Source organism: Furipterus horrens, unplaced genomic scaffold (genome assembly GCF_987537825.1).
Source record: "Furipterus horrens unplaced genomic scaffold, mFurHor1.1.pri manual_scaffold_2, whole genome shotgun sequence".
Taxonomy (NCBI): Eukaryota; Metazoa; Chordata; class Mammalia; order Chiroptera; family Furipteridae; genus Furipterus; species Furipterus horrens.
Genome location: NW_028327172.1, coordinates 98764595 through 98780292, shown reverse-complemented (window position 1 = coordinate 98780292; position 15698 = coordinate 98764595).

The window sequence follows — 15698 nt, the reverse complement described above, 5'->3', positions numbered from 1 at the left end:
CTGCAGATTCAATCTCCAGTCAGGGCACATACAAGAATCAACCGTCGTCGGCAGCCGTCCGTCTCGAGAGACGATGGTGTAGCTTCTTAAGAGTCTATCTGCACCGCCGAGAATGGCTGTGCAGTCCGACTCGGGAGTGACATGGTATCTGTCTCCTCCCGTGTTGAATCGACATCTTGTGATGACGCTGAAGCTACAGAGCCTGGGCAGGGTAATATGGAGGGTCTGCTGTTGCCCATGCAGCAGACCCCCCCTCTCTTCGCAGCTGAAGGGTCCAAGGGAAAGACAGAGTCGATACAGCTTGGGTTCAGGTGCGCCGCAGGAGTTGCCGGTGTTGACTACAACGTCAAACCGCCTTAGGGACTCCGGCTCCGGATTTTCTGTCGGGGTTTACTCCCTTAGCCTTTCCCCTGAAGAGGTATGCCGCAAGGCAGCGGAGGTTTTTTGGAGTCAGAGTTTTCCTTCTCTGATGTGCCCTGACTGGAAGATCGAACCAGCGACACTTAGCTCGCAGGCCGACGCTCAATCCACTGAGCCAAACCAGCCAGGGTAATAAAAAAAAAAAAAAAAAAATATATATATATATATATATATATATATATATATATATATGCCACTGCAAAAACCAAAATGCCAACTTATTGATTTATTTATGTACAATTTTAGAGACTACTAAAGGTTTCCTATCCAGTGACCTGAACATTTATGGCTGGCATACAGAATAACATCTTCCTCATATGAGGGTAACTATGAGGCTGAATTACTGTTTTTTTAAGATTTTATTTATTTTTAGAAAAAGGGGAAGAGAGGAAGAGAAGCACTGATGTGTGAGAAATACATGGATCTGTTGCCTCTTGCATGCCCCCAACTGGAGACGCGGCCCGCAACCCAGGCTTGTGCCCTCACCCGGAATCGAACCGGTGACCTTTTGGTTTTGCGGGTTGGCGCTCAATCCACTGAGCCACACCAGCCAGGGCTGAATTATTGATTAAAAGGTCATTGATACATAATAGATAGAAGAAAAAGGTGAACATTAATCTTGAGGGAAGCAGGAAATGTTAAAACCTGATTATTTCAGACTTTAAAAATAGCAATATTTACTAAGTTAAGAACTTCTTTTTGGAATTTTAAATGGAGGGCACTAAATAATCACTGCAGTGTTATTTTTATAGTAGATCAATTCAATAAAATATTAGGCAGCCATTACAATCTTAGCTATGAAAATTATGCAGCAATATAGGAAATATGTATGACATAATACCTAATGAAAAAGTAGAATATGCAATTATATTTTATATTGTAATTTCATGCTTTAAAAGCAAACACATAAGAAAAGAACTGACATGAAACACATCAAAATGCTCAGAATGGTTATATTAGGAAGGTAGTTTTACGAGTGATTTGTCTTTATTTTCATTGTTTTTCAAATTGATTAAGATTTTTTAATGATTGAAAAAATTACAGCTGGATTATATGTAGTAACTACTGCTTTTTTCTTTCCAATTCTGAAGAGTCATTAAATAATCATCCAACCTCATATCACTTCGTTTTAATTTTTTCTGAAAGACTGGTTATTTTACTAGATTAACAAATTACTATCCACACAGTATATCCTGATTTAGTATAGCATTTGATATATCTTTGTTCTTTTTTAAAAATCTTTTTATATGTTTATTGGCCATCTGTATATCTTCTTTGAAGAAATGTCTGTTCAAATCCTTCATCCATTTTTCTTTTTCTTCTTTAATTTTTACTTTTTTAATAGTTCATTTTAAAAAATATGCTTTATTAATTATGCTGTTACAGTTGTCCCAATTTCTTTTCCCTCTTCTCCCCTCTACCCAGTGACACCCCTCCCTCCAGTTGTCCCCCCCCTTAGTCCATGCCCATTGGTTGTGTACATAGTTCTTCTCAACATCTTCCTGTCTACTCCACTCCCTCCTACTATGTTTCTTAATTCCTGCATCATCTCCCTCCCTTTCCCCCCTTCCCCCTCCCCGCTGACTTTCTCCCCCAATATGTTCCCCATATCTATAATCTTTTCCCACTCTCCTTGCCTACTTAGTTTGCCTTTGTTTCCGTTCCCTAGCTTCTGTTGTTGGTTGTTGTGATACAGTTTTCATTTTTATGTTCATAGTTTTGATCCTCTTTCTCCTAAACAAGTCCCTTTAACATTTCATATAACGGTTTGGATCTGATGAACGCCTTCGGTGTTACTTTGTCCTGGAAGCACTTTCTCTGCCCTTCTATTCTGAATGACAGCTTCGCTGGATAGAGTAATAGTGGTTGTAGGTTTTTGCTTTTCATTACTTTGAATATTTCTTGCCATTCCCTTCTTGCCTGCAGAGTTTCTTTTGAGAAATCAGCTGATAGGCTTATTGGGACCCCTTTGTACGTAATTCTCTTCTCTCTTGCTGCTTTTAAGATTCTCTCTTTATTCTTAATTTTTGACATTTTGATTATAATGTGTCTTGGTGTGGTTCTCCCTGGGTCCAGGTTTTTTGGAACACTCTGTGCTTCCTGGACCTGTAAATCTACAGGTATTTCCTTCCCCAAGTTAGGGAAGTTGTGCTTCATTATTTTTTCACATAATTTTTCAATTTCTAGTCCTTCTTCTTCACCTTCCAGCAACCGTATGATTTTGATGTTGGCCTGCTTATAACTGTTTCATAGGTTTCTGAGCCTCTTCTCATTTTCCTCACTTTTCATTTCCTCTTGCTGCACTGACTGTTTGTTCCTTCCCTATGTTCCGATTTTTTTATTTGATCCCTGGTTTTCTTTCCCTCGCCGCTAGTTTCATATGTGTTTTTGTTCATTTCAGCAGGACTAGCCTTCATTCCTTCCCTGTCTTGTTTAAATCTGCTGTTAAGTCTGTAAGCATTCTTTTTTTTTAATGTGTTTTATTGATTATAATATTACATTTGTCCCAATTTCCCTTCCCTCTGCTCCCCTCCACCTGGTGGGTCCCCCTCCCTCCAGTTGTCCCCCCCTTTTAGATCATGTCCATTAGTTGTGCATATAGTTCTTCTCAACCTCTGTCTATTCCATTCCCTCCTACCATGATCCTTAATTCCTATATCATCTCCCTCCCTCTCCCCATTCCCCCTCCCTGTTGACCTCCCCCCAATATGTTCCCTGTACCTATAGTTCTTTTTCCACTCCCATTGCCTGTTTAGTTTGCCTTTGTTTCAATTCCCTAACTCCTGTTGTTTCTTGTGATGCAGTTTTCATTTTAGATTTCATAGTCTTGATCCTCCTTTTTCTAAACCAGTCCCTTTAACATCTCATATAACAGTGGTTTGGATCTAATGAACTCTTTCAGTTTTATTTTGTCCTGGAAACACTTTCTCTGCCCTTCTATTCTGAATGACAGTTTCGCTGGATAGAGTATTCGTGGTTGTAGGTTTTGGATTTTCATTACTTTGAATATTTCTTGCCAGTCCCTTCTTGCCTGCAGGGTCTCCCTTCTTGCCTGCAGGGTCTCCCTTGAGAAGTCAGCTGATAGTCTAATTGGGACCCCTTTGTACATGATTCTTTTCTTCTTTCTTGCTGCTTTTAGGATTCTCTCTTTATCTTTAATTTTTGACATTTTGATTATAATGTGTCTTGGAGTGGTTCTCCCTGGGTCCAGTATTTTTGGAATTCTCTGTGCTTCCTGGACCTGTAAGTCTATTTCTTTCCCCAAGTCTGGGAAGTTCTCCTTTATTATATTTTCACTCAATTTTTCAAGTTCTAGTTCATCTTCCTCGCTCTCTGGTAAACCAATGATTCTTATGTTGGGCCTTTTATAGCTGTCCCAGAGGTTTCTGATCCTCTCATCGTTGCTTCCCATTTCCTCTCGCTGCATTGGTTGACTGCTTGTTCCTTCTCCATATTCCGGTTTGTTGAAATGAACTCTGGATTTTTTTTCCTCACCATCTGTCTCGTATGTGGTTTTGTTCCTTTCGTTATGAGTGTTTTTCGCTTCTTTCTCATCTTTTTCCAGATCTTTTGTTAATTGTGTAAGCCACCTGATAACAATGGCCCTGAACTGAGCCTCTGACAGGTTTCTTATTTGTTCATCTGTCAGATTCCTCATCTGTTGCCTGGTGAGCTGTGCCACCGGGACTTCTATAGTTGTTTGCCTCATTTTGACAGATGCGTTTTGTTTTCTTGGGCCGACTATAGGGGGCTGTGCCTGTGTACTTGTCACAACCCAGCGACCGGCGGCAATCCGCAACCTTTCTTGCTGCGCCGTGGTGCTTTGTCGTCACAATCCAGCGACCGGCGCCTGTCCGCGACCTATTTCGCAGCCCTGTGGCACTTTCTTTGGGGGCAGGGGTCCAAGATGGATTCACACAGTTATTCCGCTAGGAGACCGGGATCCGTCCTCCCGCCCCCCTGGGCCTCACTGTTCAAGGCGATGTGGTGGCTGCTTTTCCCAGCGTCGGGGTCGCAAGCTGCTGGGGGTTCGACTGCAGCCGGGATTGTCCTCCCTGCCGCTGAGATTGCTCTCCCCGCTGCTGTCCCAGGTGCGACCGCAAACAGCACCGCCCCCTTTCGCTCCTCTTACCTGCCCAAAGGGCGCCGCTGGTTTATAACTTCATACGTTGGGCTTCCGTGTAGTTTTATTTTCTGGAATTTCTAGTTATTCTTTGTTTTGAAGTAGTTGTATTCCTCTTTAGTTGTAGAGGGAGACCGAGCGCGTCAGTCTAAGCCTCCATCTTGGCCGGAAGTCCTGTAAGCATTCTTATAAACAAAGCTCTGAACTGAGCCTCAGAAAGATTTCCTATCTGCTGCTTTGTTAGATTAGATATTTGCTGTCTGGTCAGCTGAATCACCAGGATCTTATGATCTGTGCCATCCTGACAGTTTTGTGTTTACCTTTGTTTCCTGGGTGGGGGCTGTCACATCTCCTACGCTATAGGGGGCGGAGCCCCGTGAACTCATCACAACCAGGCTACCCTTCTCACCACACTGTGGTATTTTCTGTGAGGGTGAGAGTCCAAGATGGATTCCTGCCATTCACTCTCCGCTGAGAGACAAGGAGCCTCCTCTTCCGTCCCCACCCACTCCAGGCCTCACAGTCCAAGGCAATGGGGGTCTGCCTTCCTCAGTGTTGGAATCGTAAGCTGATGGGTCTGGTCTGCTTCTCGCCTCCTCTTAAATAGGGTGTCTGTGCTTATCACCGTCCCGCCAATGTCACCGCTGCTGCCACCACCAGCACAGCTTTGACCTCTCCACTCCGGCTTCGCCCCTCCTACCCATCCGGACAAGCACCGCTTCTTTATAACTTCATATGTTGAACTTCCATTTATTTTCTGGAACTTCTGGTTATTTCTGGTCTTGTGGTAGCTGTATTCCTTCTTAGTTGTAGAGGGAGATGGAGCCTGTCAGTCTAGACTTCCATCTTGGCCAGAAGTGTCCTGTGTATGTTAATAGTTCATTTTTTATTGTATTTTTTCCATTACAATTTTCTCCCTTATACTCTCTTCTACCTCCATCCACCTCCTTGCCCTGCACCACACTGTTGTTCATGTCCATGAGTTCTTTTTATCTTTTGCTCGATCCTCCCCTCACACACGCCCCACACCCACACACACAAAATATACCTTGCTCTTGATCAAGGTTCTTTGGGTTATAGTAACAAATCTACTTAGATTTTTCTCATGTAAATTCTGAATCCAGGGATATTGCATATAACCCAAGGAGTAAGTTCAGCTGAGGACAGAAGTCCGTGACTAGTATGTCATCAAGAACCAAGGCAAATATCATCTCCATCTTGTTAGGACCACATGACCTGTGGTCCCTGGTTGTTTCTACACGTATGCTTCATTCTCTCTTTGCTTCACACTCACAACTATGTTCTTAGCTTCTCTGACCACATGGCACAAAAAGGCTGCTCAGTCCTATAATCAAATTTCCCTCTGGCGCCTGCCCTTTGTCCAGCTGCTTAAAGACCCAGTATAGCAATTTCAATTCTCAGGAGAGAATATGTAGTTGATTGCTTGGGTCAGGTGTCCATCCTGGATTTGGCTTTAGCAGTGGAGGTGGAGATGGAGTCATCTAATATAAATTTGGCTCTAAAGGGGCCACCATTTGTTGGGGGTAGAGTTCAGAAAAGGGAGTCATGGTTTTATAGACATCTCAAAAGGTATTTACTACTTGGGTTTCTTATGAGTCCTCAGGGTGAAGGTCCAGAAATGGGAGTTGGCTGAATAGACAAGATGATAAATCGTAACTGTTTAAATGATCACACACCAACATCAGTGACATACTGCTGAAGGCTTCTGGAGGAAGTGCCTTTCAGATCTTATACATAGATATCTCCAGTAGCATCCAGAAGGTTTTTTGTGGGCTCTGTCATGATCAACATTTTTTAATTAAAGTTTTGGATTTTTTGGACCTAGTGAATTTGTGCTTCCATGTTCACTAGTATACTTAAATATTCTCTTTCTCCACCCCTGTCCAAATTATCAGCTAATGACATGCTTCTTAATTAACTGAGAAAAATAAAGGGAATCAGAATTAATTATCCATTTGTCACTAAACTTATTGATAGACCTACATCTGTACTCATGTTGATATAATAGAAAGAGAGCTGATTAAGATCACTGGGAAGAAGTAGGAGGGACCGTAAGGGGCATTTGCTGGGGCAATGGAAAGCAACCTAGGATGGGATTGGCTGAGAAACTGAATGCCTCTAGAGCTAATGGAAATAAAGAGGGCTGGCTCTTTGGCTTATGAGCTATTCTGGCTCAAGCTGGCACTCTGGCTCTGGTTCTGGCTCTTGCACCCTTCTTCCTCAAGGATATCTGGATGATTGTGCTGCAGCTGCCTGCATTTCTCAATGGACAGTATTTTGTATGGGAAGGAACTCCAGGCACAGCCTAGGGTCGGGCTGGCCTGGCAGAGGGTGGCAGATTTATTCTTTGGGTGTTCTAGAGGGAAGTGGCTCTGAGGCAGAAGTCTCCCATTCTAAAATTGTGTAGCTTTTGTGTATTATGTTTTAGTTTGTAAACTAACCCTATAGAAACTAACAAGGGAATGCTAAGAGAACTCAGATGTTAAGAGTTTAGCCTTAATTGATAGGCTTAAGTGATTAAAGCTGTGACTTGATAGACTTAAGTAACTGCTTTTGAATACTCTATCACCAAACCTTTGCCTCTGGAATTTTGTCTAAGGGTGGCAGTGGGCAGCAGGACCCCAACTTGCTGTTTGGTAACAATATAATCTTTCTTCCCTCATATATAATGAAAGAACCATCTCTATTCCATCTTGTGCACTGCATCCCATCTCCTCTCACCTACTTAAGAACTTGGCTTCTGCTATTATTTCATTTCCATCTACATTACCAGTTTTTGTCTTTCTCCTGGATCATTATCATCATCATGCAACCATAATGTAATACTGATGAAAAAAAATCAGCTCCCCACCTCCACAGAGCTATATGGCACCCAGACTGTCAGTTAACCAGACATACATTAAACTATCAGACAAAAAAAAAAAAAAATTTATGTTCTAGTCCTCTTGAACAAATACTGTATCATCTTTGAGAAATGTTTTAGCAATATTTACAAATAGCTTTCCAAATGTGTTAAATTATGGGGTCTTTCAGTATTTGAGTGTAATTATTAATCAAGAAGCAATGAAATGAGAAGTGATAGGTATAAGTTTTGAGGAGAATCAACATTCCTCTGCAAAGCAACTACTTCAAGACAGGTCATTACAAGTTCTTCAGGCAAGGACAGGCTAATCTCCAGATAGTACATGGACCAGATTCCTATTGGAATTACACAAATTTTGAGGCTTAAAACAACACAAGTGTATTACCTTACAGTTCTTGAGCTCTCACTGGGCTAACTTAAGGTGTCAGCAGTCCTGTGTTCTTCTGAAGGCTTTAAAGGAGAATTTCTTTCCTTGTCTTTTCTGAGTCTCTAGAGGCCACATGCATTCCTTGGCATGTGGCCCCCTTCCTTCATCCTCAAAACCAGTGGTGTATCACCTTCAAACCTCTCTCTTTCTGACCCTGACCCTCCTGCCTCCCTCAAATTAGGACTCTTGTGATGACACTAAGTCCATCCAGATAATGCAGGATAGTCTTCCCATTTCAAATGCCTTAATTTAATCACAGCTGCACAATCCCTTTTGGCATGTAAAGTAACATATTCATTGGTTTGGGGGATTAGGATGTGGATATCTTTGAGGGCCATTATTCTGCCTACCATAGTAGAAGAAAAGCAGTTTTGCCTGCTAGGAAGGCTCAGCAAAATTTGGGGGTTTGAGTTTCTCAGCATCACTGAAATCTGTCCAAATGTCCCCAACTAATTTTCAGTTCCACTTTTTCTTGATCAATACTTTAACCTTAACATAGAGCCCTGGTTGGCCTGGCTCAGTGGATTGAGTGCCGGCCTGCAAATCAAAGGGTCGCTGGTTTAATTCCCAGTCAGGGCGCATGCCTGGGTTGCAGGCCAAGTCCCCAGTTGGGGATGTGCAAGAGGCAACCACACATTGATGTTTCTCTCCCTCTCTTCCTCCCTTCCTTCTCTCTCTCTAAAAATAAATAAATAAAATCTTTTAAAAAAACAACATAGGTCATGCAAGTGAATTCAATTTGCTTTGTAATTCGGCCATCCTCATGATCACTTTTTGGGTTTCTTTTTCAGAAATCTTGATCCCGTGGTTATAGCAGGTAAAGATTTTTCCCCTCAGGCAGGTAATTTTCCAATTTCTTCTCCATGCCTCGAGTAGTTTACACCTTAAGCTGATCATTTTCTTTCTCTAAGTTCTTGTGTAATTTGAAATAGCTGCCCCACTCCACAGTCCTCGTACCCTTTATTTCCACTGTTATCATATTGCAGCAATTTCTTGGTAAGCTAAAGTGATAATTAATTAACCATTTGCCATCATATGCCATGGGCTATTAATACCATTATCTTTGATAATAGGGTCAGAGAGTCAATTCCCATTTCCCTCCCTTTTTTAAAAGATTTTATTTTTTAGAGAGCAGGGAAGGGAGGGAGAAAAAGAGGAAGAGAAAAAATAAGATTGGTTGCCTCCCTCATCCCACAACCCGGGCATGTGTCCTGACTGGGAATTGAATGGGTAACCCTTCCATTCATAGGCTGGAGCTCAACCCACTGAGTCACATCAGCCTGGGCCAATTCCTATTCTTCAAGTTCTGTGCCTCCTGGAAACTAGTCCATCACCAATTACTAGGTGTAGTGACGAAAACAAAGCCACTGGAAGTATTTTGGAATAAAGAGATTTAATGTAGGGACTGAAGATTAGGTGAATGTATAAGAAGCTGGAGTAATGGTCTGGTAGCTGCAGCAGCAGGATTAGAGAACATTTTCTAATGACTGCTTTAAGCACTGGAGCAGACTGAAGAAGCCAGAACTCATGGAGAAATATAGGAAGCTAGAGCTTGTGGAGGATTCAGAGAAGCTGCCATTTATGGTCACCTAGACTGCAAAGCAGGAGTTTACACAGAAGTCTGAGAAGCCATTGTGTTTGGCTGCCACAATTGTAATGTGAGAGCTTGTGGGGAGATCTGAGAAGCTGGAAACTGCCACTGTCTCCTGGGAGAAGAGAAGCCTGTGATGCTACAACTTCCTGAGAATAAAAGCTTTTTTCCTCTGCCTTCCCAATCTATTGTACCTCTCATTGGCAAACTAACTCAGAACAATAAAGGAAGGGGATTCTGGGAAATGGTCCTGCCTTGGGTACAAGTAGGTGGTTGTAATGAAAAGCTGACAACCAGCAATTCAACATAGTTAGAATCCTTTTGATTTTGAGAGATAAATTGGAAAGTCAAACTGGTTTAATTAATAAAGGGAATTTATTGAGTCAACTAAGTCTAAAGGTAGGAATAGCTGTGGGCAGAAAGTGATCTTGTAGTTCAGACTGTGACCAGGGCCTGGTATCCTGTCCTTCATGTGTTGTTAACTCCTCATTGCTGTTTGGTTCCTAACTTCACAGGCATCTTTCTGTTGCAAAACAGCCACTGTAATGTGGTTCCCTCAGCTACATGCTTCTCACTTTGTGAACGACCAGCCTGCAGAACATTTCATCACTCAAATGTCCAAGAGAAGTTCTTCAATGTGATTGGCTAACTTAGGCCTAGTGCCCTTCCGAAACCAAAAGATTTAACCAGGGGTGATGAGTTCATTCTAATTATTAGATTTGCTGTTCCCTAGACCCTGTGCCAGCCTAATCAGCTTCTCCTATGTTATCACTAGAGAGGGACCCCAAACAGCAAATGTCTACTATATCAAGGACAGGAACCAGTTAAAAGAGAAAAAACCCCTCCTACTATGTGGCCCAAGGGACTAATTGATTATGTTTTACTTTTTAAAAGTGTGACTTTTGAGCAACTGTGTTGACAATTCTCAGTTCTGGTGTAAGGAAGTGATTATTCTCATGCAGTCTGTATGGGATAAGGTATAACAAATAACTCAGAGCCACTGGAACAAAGGACAAGGCTCCAAAAGTCCCCAGGACGAGACACATTCTTAACTTTTTTTTTTTTTTTGAGGCTTTTTGTTAGCTGAACCTTAATCTGGAACCCCCAAGTTTTCTGTATTATGTTCTCTTTCAATAATTATTCCTTTGAACTGTAGCTCCTACAAACTAAGGAGGACAATTATAAAATTACAGCTGAAATAAGTTTAAAAGTACATTATGACAAAAAACATGATACTATTTAGCTTCAATCAGCATTGGTCCCTGGAAAAAGAAAGAAATCTGGATTATCTAATATGTCAGAACTCAGTTCAAGTCAAAATATTGTACTTACTGCAATGCCTGAGGCAGGATTATAAAAAGGCACTGGACAAGCCCTAGCTGCAGCAGCTAAACAAATTTCATCCCAGAGTTTCAAAGAGGTGGGAGAAAAAGAAAAAAAAAAAAGAATTCTGGCTTTAATGAATAGTCTTATTCTTTACTGAAAATATTAGCAATAATAGTTTTTATTTTGAATGATCCCTTATTATAAGAGCATGGTTTTCTTGGTAGAAAGTGTGACTCTAGGAAAAGCCACATGACTACATTTAAATGATACCCAATTTGTAGATTTGCCTCTTGTCACAAGAAATCAACCATGACAGGTCTCATGACAGGGGCCTTCTAACTCATCTTCCTTATTACCTCTGTCCCCCAGCCCACTGTCCATACAACATCCAGGACAACCTGGATTACTAGAATTCAGATTATAATGATCTGGATTATTCTGGACCCTTTAAGTTTGTCAAGTCATGTCCTCTCCCTCCTGAAAACCCTCACATAGTTTCTCATCATTTATAATAAAAGCAAAGTGCTAACTGCAGTTTACAAGGCCCTGGCTGATTTCCTCTTGGATACATCTCAGGAATGATCGGTATGTGCTTTCTTCCCTTCAATGTATTCAGCCACACTGGCCTTTACTGTTCATTGAAAGTGCCAGGTACTCTCTAGCCTTTACTTTTATAGACTCCCCTAAGCTATGTGTATGGCTTTCTCTGTCACTTCCCTCAGGGCTCTACTGAAGAAGTTACCTCCTTGCAGTCTTCTCTGCTTACTGTACCTAAAATAGTACATAACCTGTGTTTAGCTTCTATTTTTCTTCCGATTACTACCTAAAATTATTTAACTTATTTTGTCCTGTTGTTTGCCTCTCCCACTGGAAAGTCAGTTGAGATCAGACTTTGTCTGTTTTGGACACTTACATTCCTAGCATCAGAAATGTACCTGTGCTGTGTTGCATGGTTGAATGTGAATAAATACAATTAGAAATAAGCCCACTATTTATCTTCTAAGAAGCATTTAGGGGAATCAAGATACATTTTGGAGGTAGGAGTTGATTGATTGGTTGTAGAGTGATATCAAGGACTCCCTGATTTTTGCTAGGAGCACACAGGTGGGAGGAGGTTTCATTTACTGCAGAGGAGGACAAGAAGTTGATTTGTGGGGAAGGTGTTCAGTTTTGGACATTTAAAGTTTGAGACGCCTGTGGGACATCAAATGGAGATGTTAAGTAGGCAGTGGGATATGTAGGTCTGGAGCAAGATGATTACACTTTCTCATGGTCTGAGTCCTTCTTGAGCTAGGTTTTCTTTAACTGAATTTAAAGGTTGACATTTTTGTGGGTAAGCAGAACTTGGACTCTAGACTTGCTGAAGTAAAATCTGACAGTTCACAATGATGGCACCTCAATCTTCTCTAATGAAGTGAGAGCTTCCTGACAATCAGGTATGTTAGAGGTTGTTCACTGGGCAACTGGTAACTTCACTTAAAACAACAAGCTAATTTAACAAAATGCTTAGATTCCACTGTGTTCTGCAGGTGAGCAAATGGCTATTTAGCATGGTTGTAGAAGAGGCTCAAGTATGTGTACCTTGTATAGGAAATGGGTCCTTCCTGTTGTTTCTTTTGGACACTGTTCTAGGTTGCCACTTTTAAAAAGTTCGAGGATAGGATATGCTTGTTTGTAGAATGTATTTAGGTTAAAACTGTGACACTTTAACTTCGATGTATACATCTTGTCCTGGGTAAATGTGATTCCTTTCGATCTCAAATTAACATTTTTGTCTAAGTACTTTAGTTTTTTCTGTAGTTATTGCTTCACAAAGGCTGAACTTAATGAATATCCAGTGGTTCAGTGTGTTATCTGAAACATGTCATGGACTTTGAGAGGGGATATTGCTTCTTTGCAGTGGTTTGGGCCAGTCTAATACAGTGCCAATACATAATTTTCAGACATTTAAACATTAAATTCTTACCTACAATCATGGGATAAAAGTTTGGCTTTCTCCTTTTAAGGAATTTCACATATCAACAAGTGGTCTGAGGCAGTTTTTATTTTGGAGAGAGGAGCCTTTTAATTCCTTGGAATTACACCTAGTTTGCCTCAAAGGCCCCAAACATAGAAGGTTGGAAATATCTAGTATTTTGTCATTCTATAATTCAACCAATTATATTACAGTCTACTATGTGTATATTTATGAGTATCCCTAAAATAAACATAACACATTGTCTTTGCTCTCTAGGAACTCATAATCTAGTACAATTGCATACTTAGAATAACAGAGGTAAGGATAAAGGGCTGTGAGAATGAATGATTAATTCTGCCTCAGGGAGTCTGGGAGTTTCACAGGAGTAATATTTGATTGGGGTTTTGAAAGATAAATAGGAGTTTACTAGGCATATGAGGAATGTGAAAACAACGAGGACTGAAATGAGTTCTAAGAGAAATGCTGTGTGGATGTAGGAGCATAGTGTGCAGATCTGGACCATAATATATAGAGATATCAGTGATATGGCATAAATACATAGCATATAGTAAAACTGTTAGCTTTAAAATTATTAATATTTTTAACATACATTTTTTATATATAAATTCCAGTTAAGTCCAGAAAGACCTGGGCTGCATGTGAACTAAAATGAACCTTTTGAGAAAGTCCATTACTTTGGTGAGCATGTCGAAAGCTGTCTTAAGAGCAAAGAATCCACTTGTGAAGACGGAAAAGGTTCATGATACCTCCCTTCAGGTGACCTTAGTTGTCTCTTAAATTGAAATATTTGGTTTGAGCACAATGCCCACTTTCTCCTTAGCTACATATTAACAGAGACATAACCTGAAGTCACTACCACTTGATCTAAGATACTTGTTCTTGACACTGCATGTGTTGTTTGCTTAATACAGCAATTCAGTCAGATCATACACGTGTATACTTAAAAAAAAAACAAAACACCTCACCCAAGGACATATTTTTAATAATTGATTTTAGTGAGGAAGGGTGGGAGAGACAGCTAGACATCAGTGTGAGAGAAACATCCATCAGTACCTGTCCAGATTCACTGGGACTGGAACCCAAAACCTAGACATATGCCCAAGCTGGAAAACGAACCTGAAACCTTGTGCTACATGGACAATGCTCTTACCGAGCAAACAGGCCAGGATTTTTTTTTAAAAGATTTTATTTATTTTTAGAGAGAGGGAAAGGGAGGGAGGAAGAGAGGAAGAGAAACATCAACCTGTGGTTGCCTCTTGTGCACCTCTAGCTGGGGACCTGGCCCACAACCCAGGCATGTGCCCTGACTGGGAATGGAACCAGTGACCCTTTGGTTCACAGGCCAGCACTCAATCCACTGAGCCACACCACCCAGGGCATTTTTTTAAACATATACGTTTATTTATATATTTTTAATTCCCATCTGAGGATATGTTTATTGATTTAAGAGACGGAGAGACAGAGATCAATATGACAGAAAAATCCATCAATTGCTTCCATAGGTACCCTGACCAGGGATTGAAACTGCAACCTAGGTATGTGCCTTGACCAGGAATCAAACATACAACCTTTTGGTTTATAGCAGGACACTCTAACCAACTGATCCATCTGACCATGGCTATATGTGTATACTTTTTATTTTTCAATTACTGTTGATATTCAATTTTATATTACTTTCAGGTGTACAGAATAGTGGTTAAACATTTATATAATTTAGTAATCCTCCCTGATAAGTCAAGTACCCACCTGACATCATACAGAATTATTACAATATTACTGAACTGTATTCCCAGTGCTCTACTGGTAAGAGTATTTTTAGGACTTTTTCAGACTTTGATCTGCATTCTTCAGTTTTAATTATTCTGTAATGCAAATTTTGTGAACTTAATAACAAAAATTAAATATTTTTAATCTTCCTTTGTGATTTCTGGAGTGTTCAATTACGACAAACTAATTTAATTACATAATGGAAAACAAATATTTAAACTCTTCAGAGTTCTTTGCTGTATTTTGCATTAATTTTTGTTTCCCCGGTGCCCGGGCATATGCTAAATAGGCAAATAATTACTTGTTGACTAAAGAAGTACCTAAAAACTATATTTTCTCCTGGGTGTTCTGCAGGCAGCTGCAAATCCCAAAGACCGAATAATCTAGTTTTCAGCCAAAGCATTTGGGATTTCTAATAGGTCTATTCAAAGAATTTTACTGTTACCCTGCATGAGACAGCGGTGTTTAGACACACACACACACACACACAGCCCCCCTCACAACAAACTCAGAAATCTTGTAAAGATGATTCACAGCATTTATATATTCTATTTAGTACAAGGACTAAAAATAATTAAAATAAACGAATTCTTGGTTGATCGAAAACACTTCTCAACACTTAGTATTTTCAAATAAGAGTGGTAGCTTTTAGGATCTCCAAATAAAACAATTCCTGTTCCTTAAAATATTAAAGTTACCTGCTTCTTTAGGCGAAAACGTTCAGGAGAAAAGTAGACAAGGAAAAATCATACTTGGAAAACAAATCTTAAAAGAAAATGAAATCCTAATCATCAGCGGTCTTGGCCTGCCCGCTTGGGAGTGGAAAGCGCGGCGGCAGCAGCCCAGGAAAACCTCAATGTCACCGGGTTGCAGGCGATAACGGTGGGCGGAGGAGCTGCGGCAGTCCGTGCACGCGCGCAGTCCGACTAGGCGCCTCTCTTCGCAGTCCGCGAGCCAGGGGAATCCCCAGACACCCCTCAGCACAGAGACGGAGGCACAGGGAGTACACTTCAGAAGCTAGGAGCGCCTACGACAAAAGGAGCAGCGTGTGCGCGCCTCCTCTAACCCATCTCAACACCGCAGGCGCACAGGGAACTGTCGCCTTCCGGGAGGTGCTGCCACACCCGTGCCCGCCGCAAGAGAGTGGGGGTGGGGTAGCTGGGTGAGCGGAATCCAGGAACC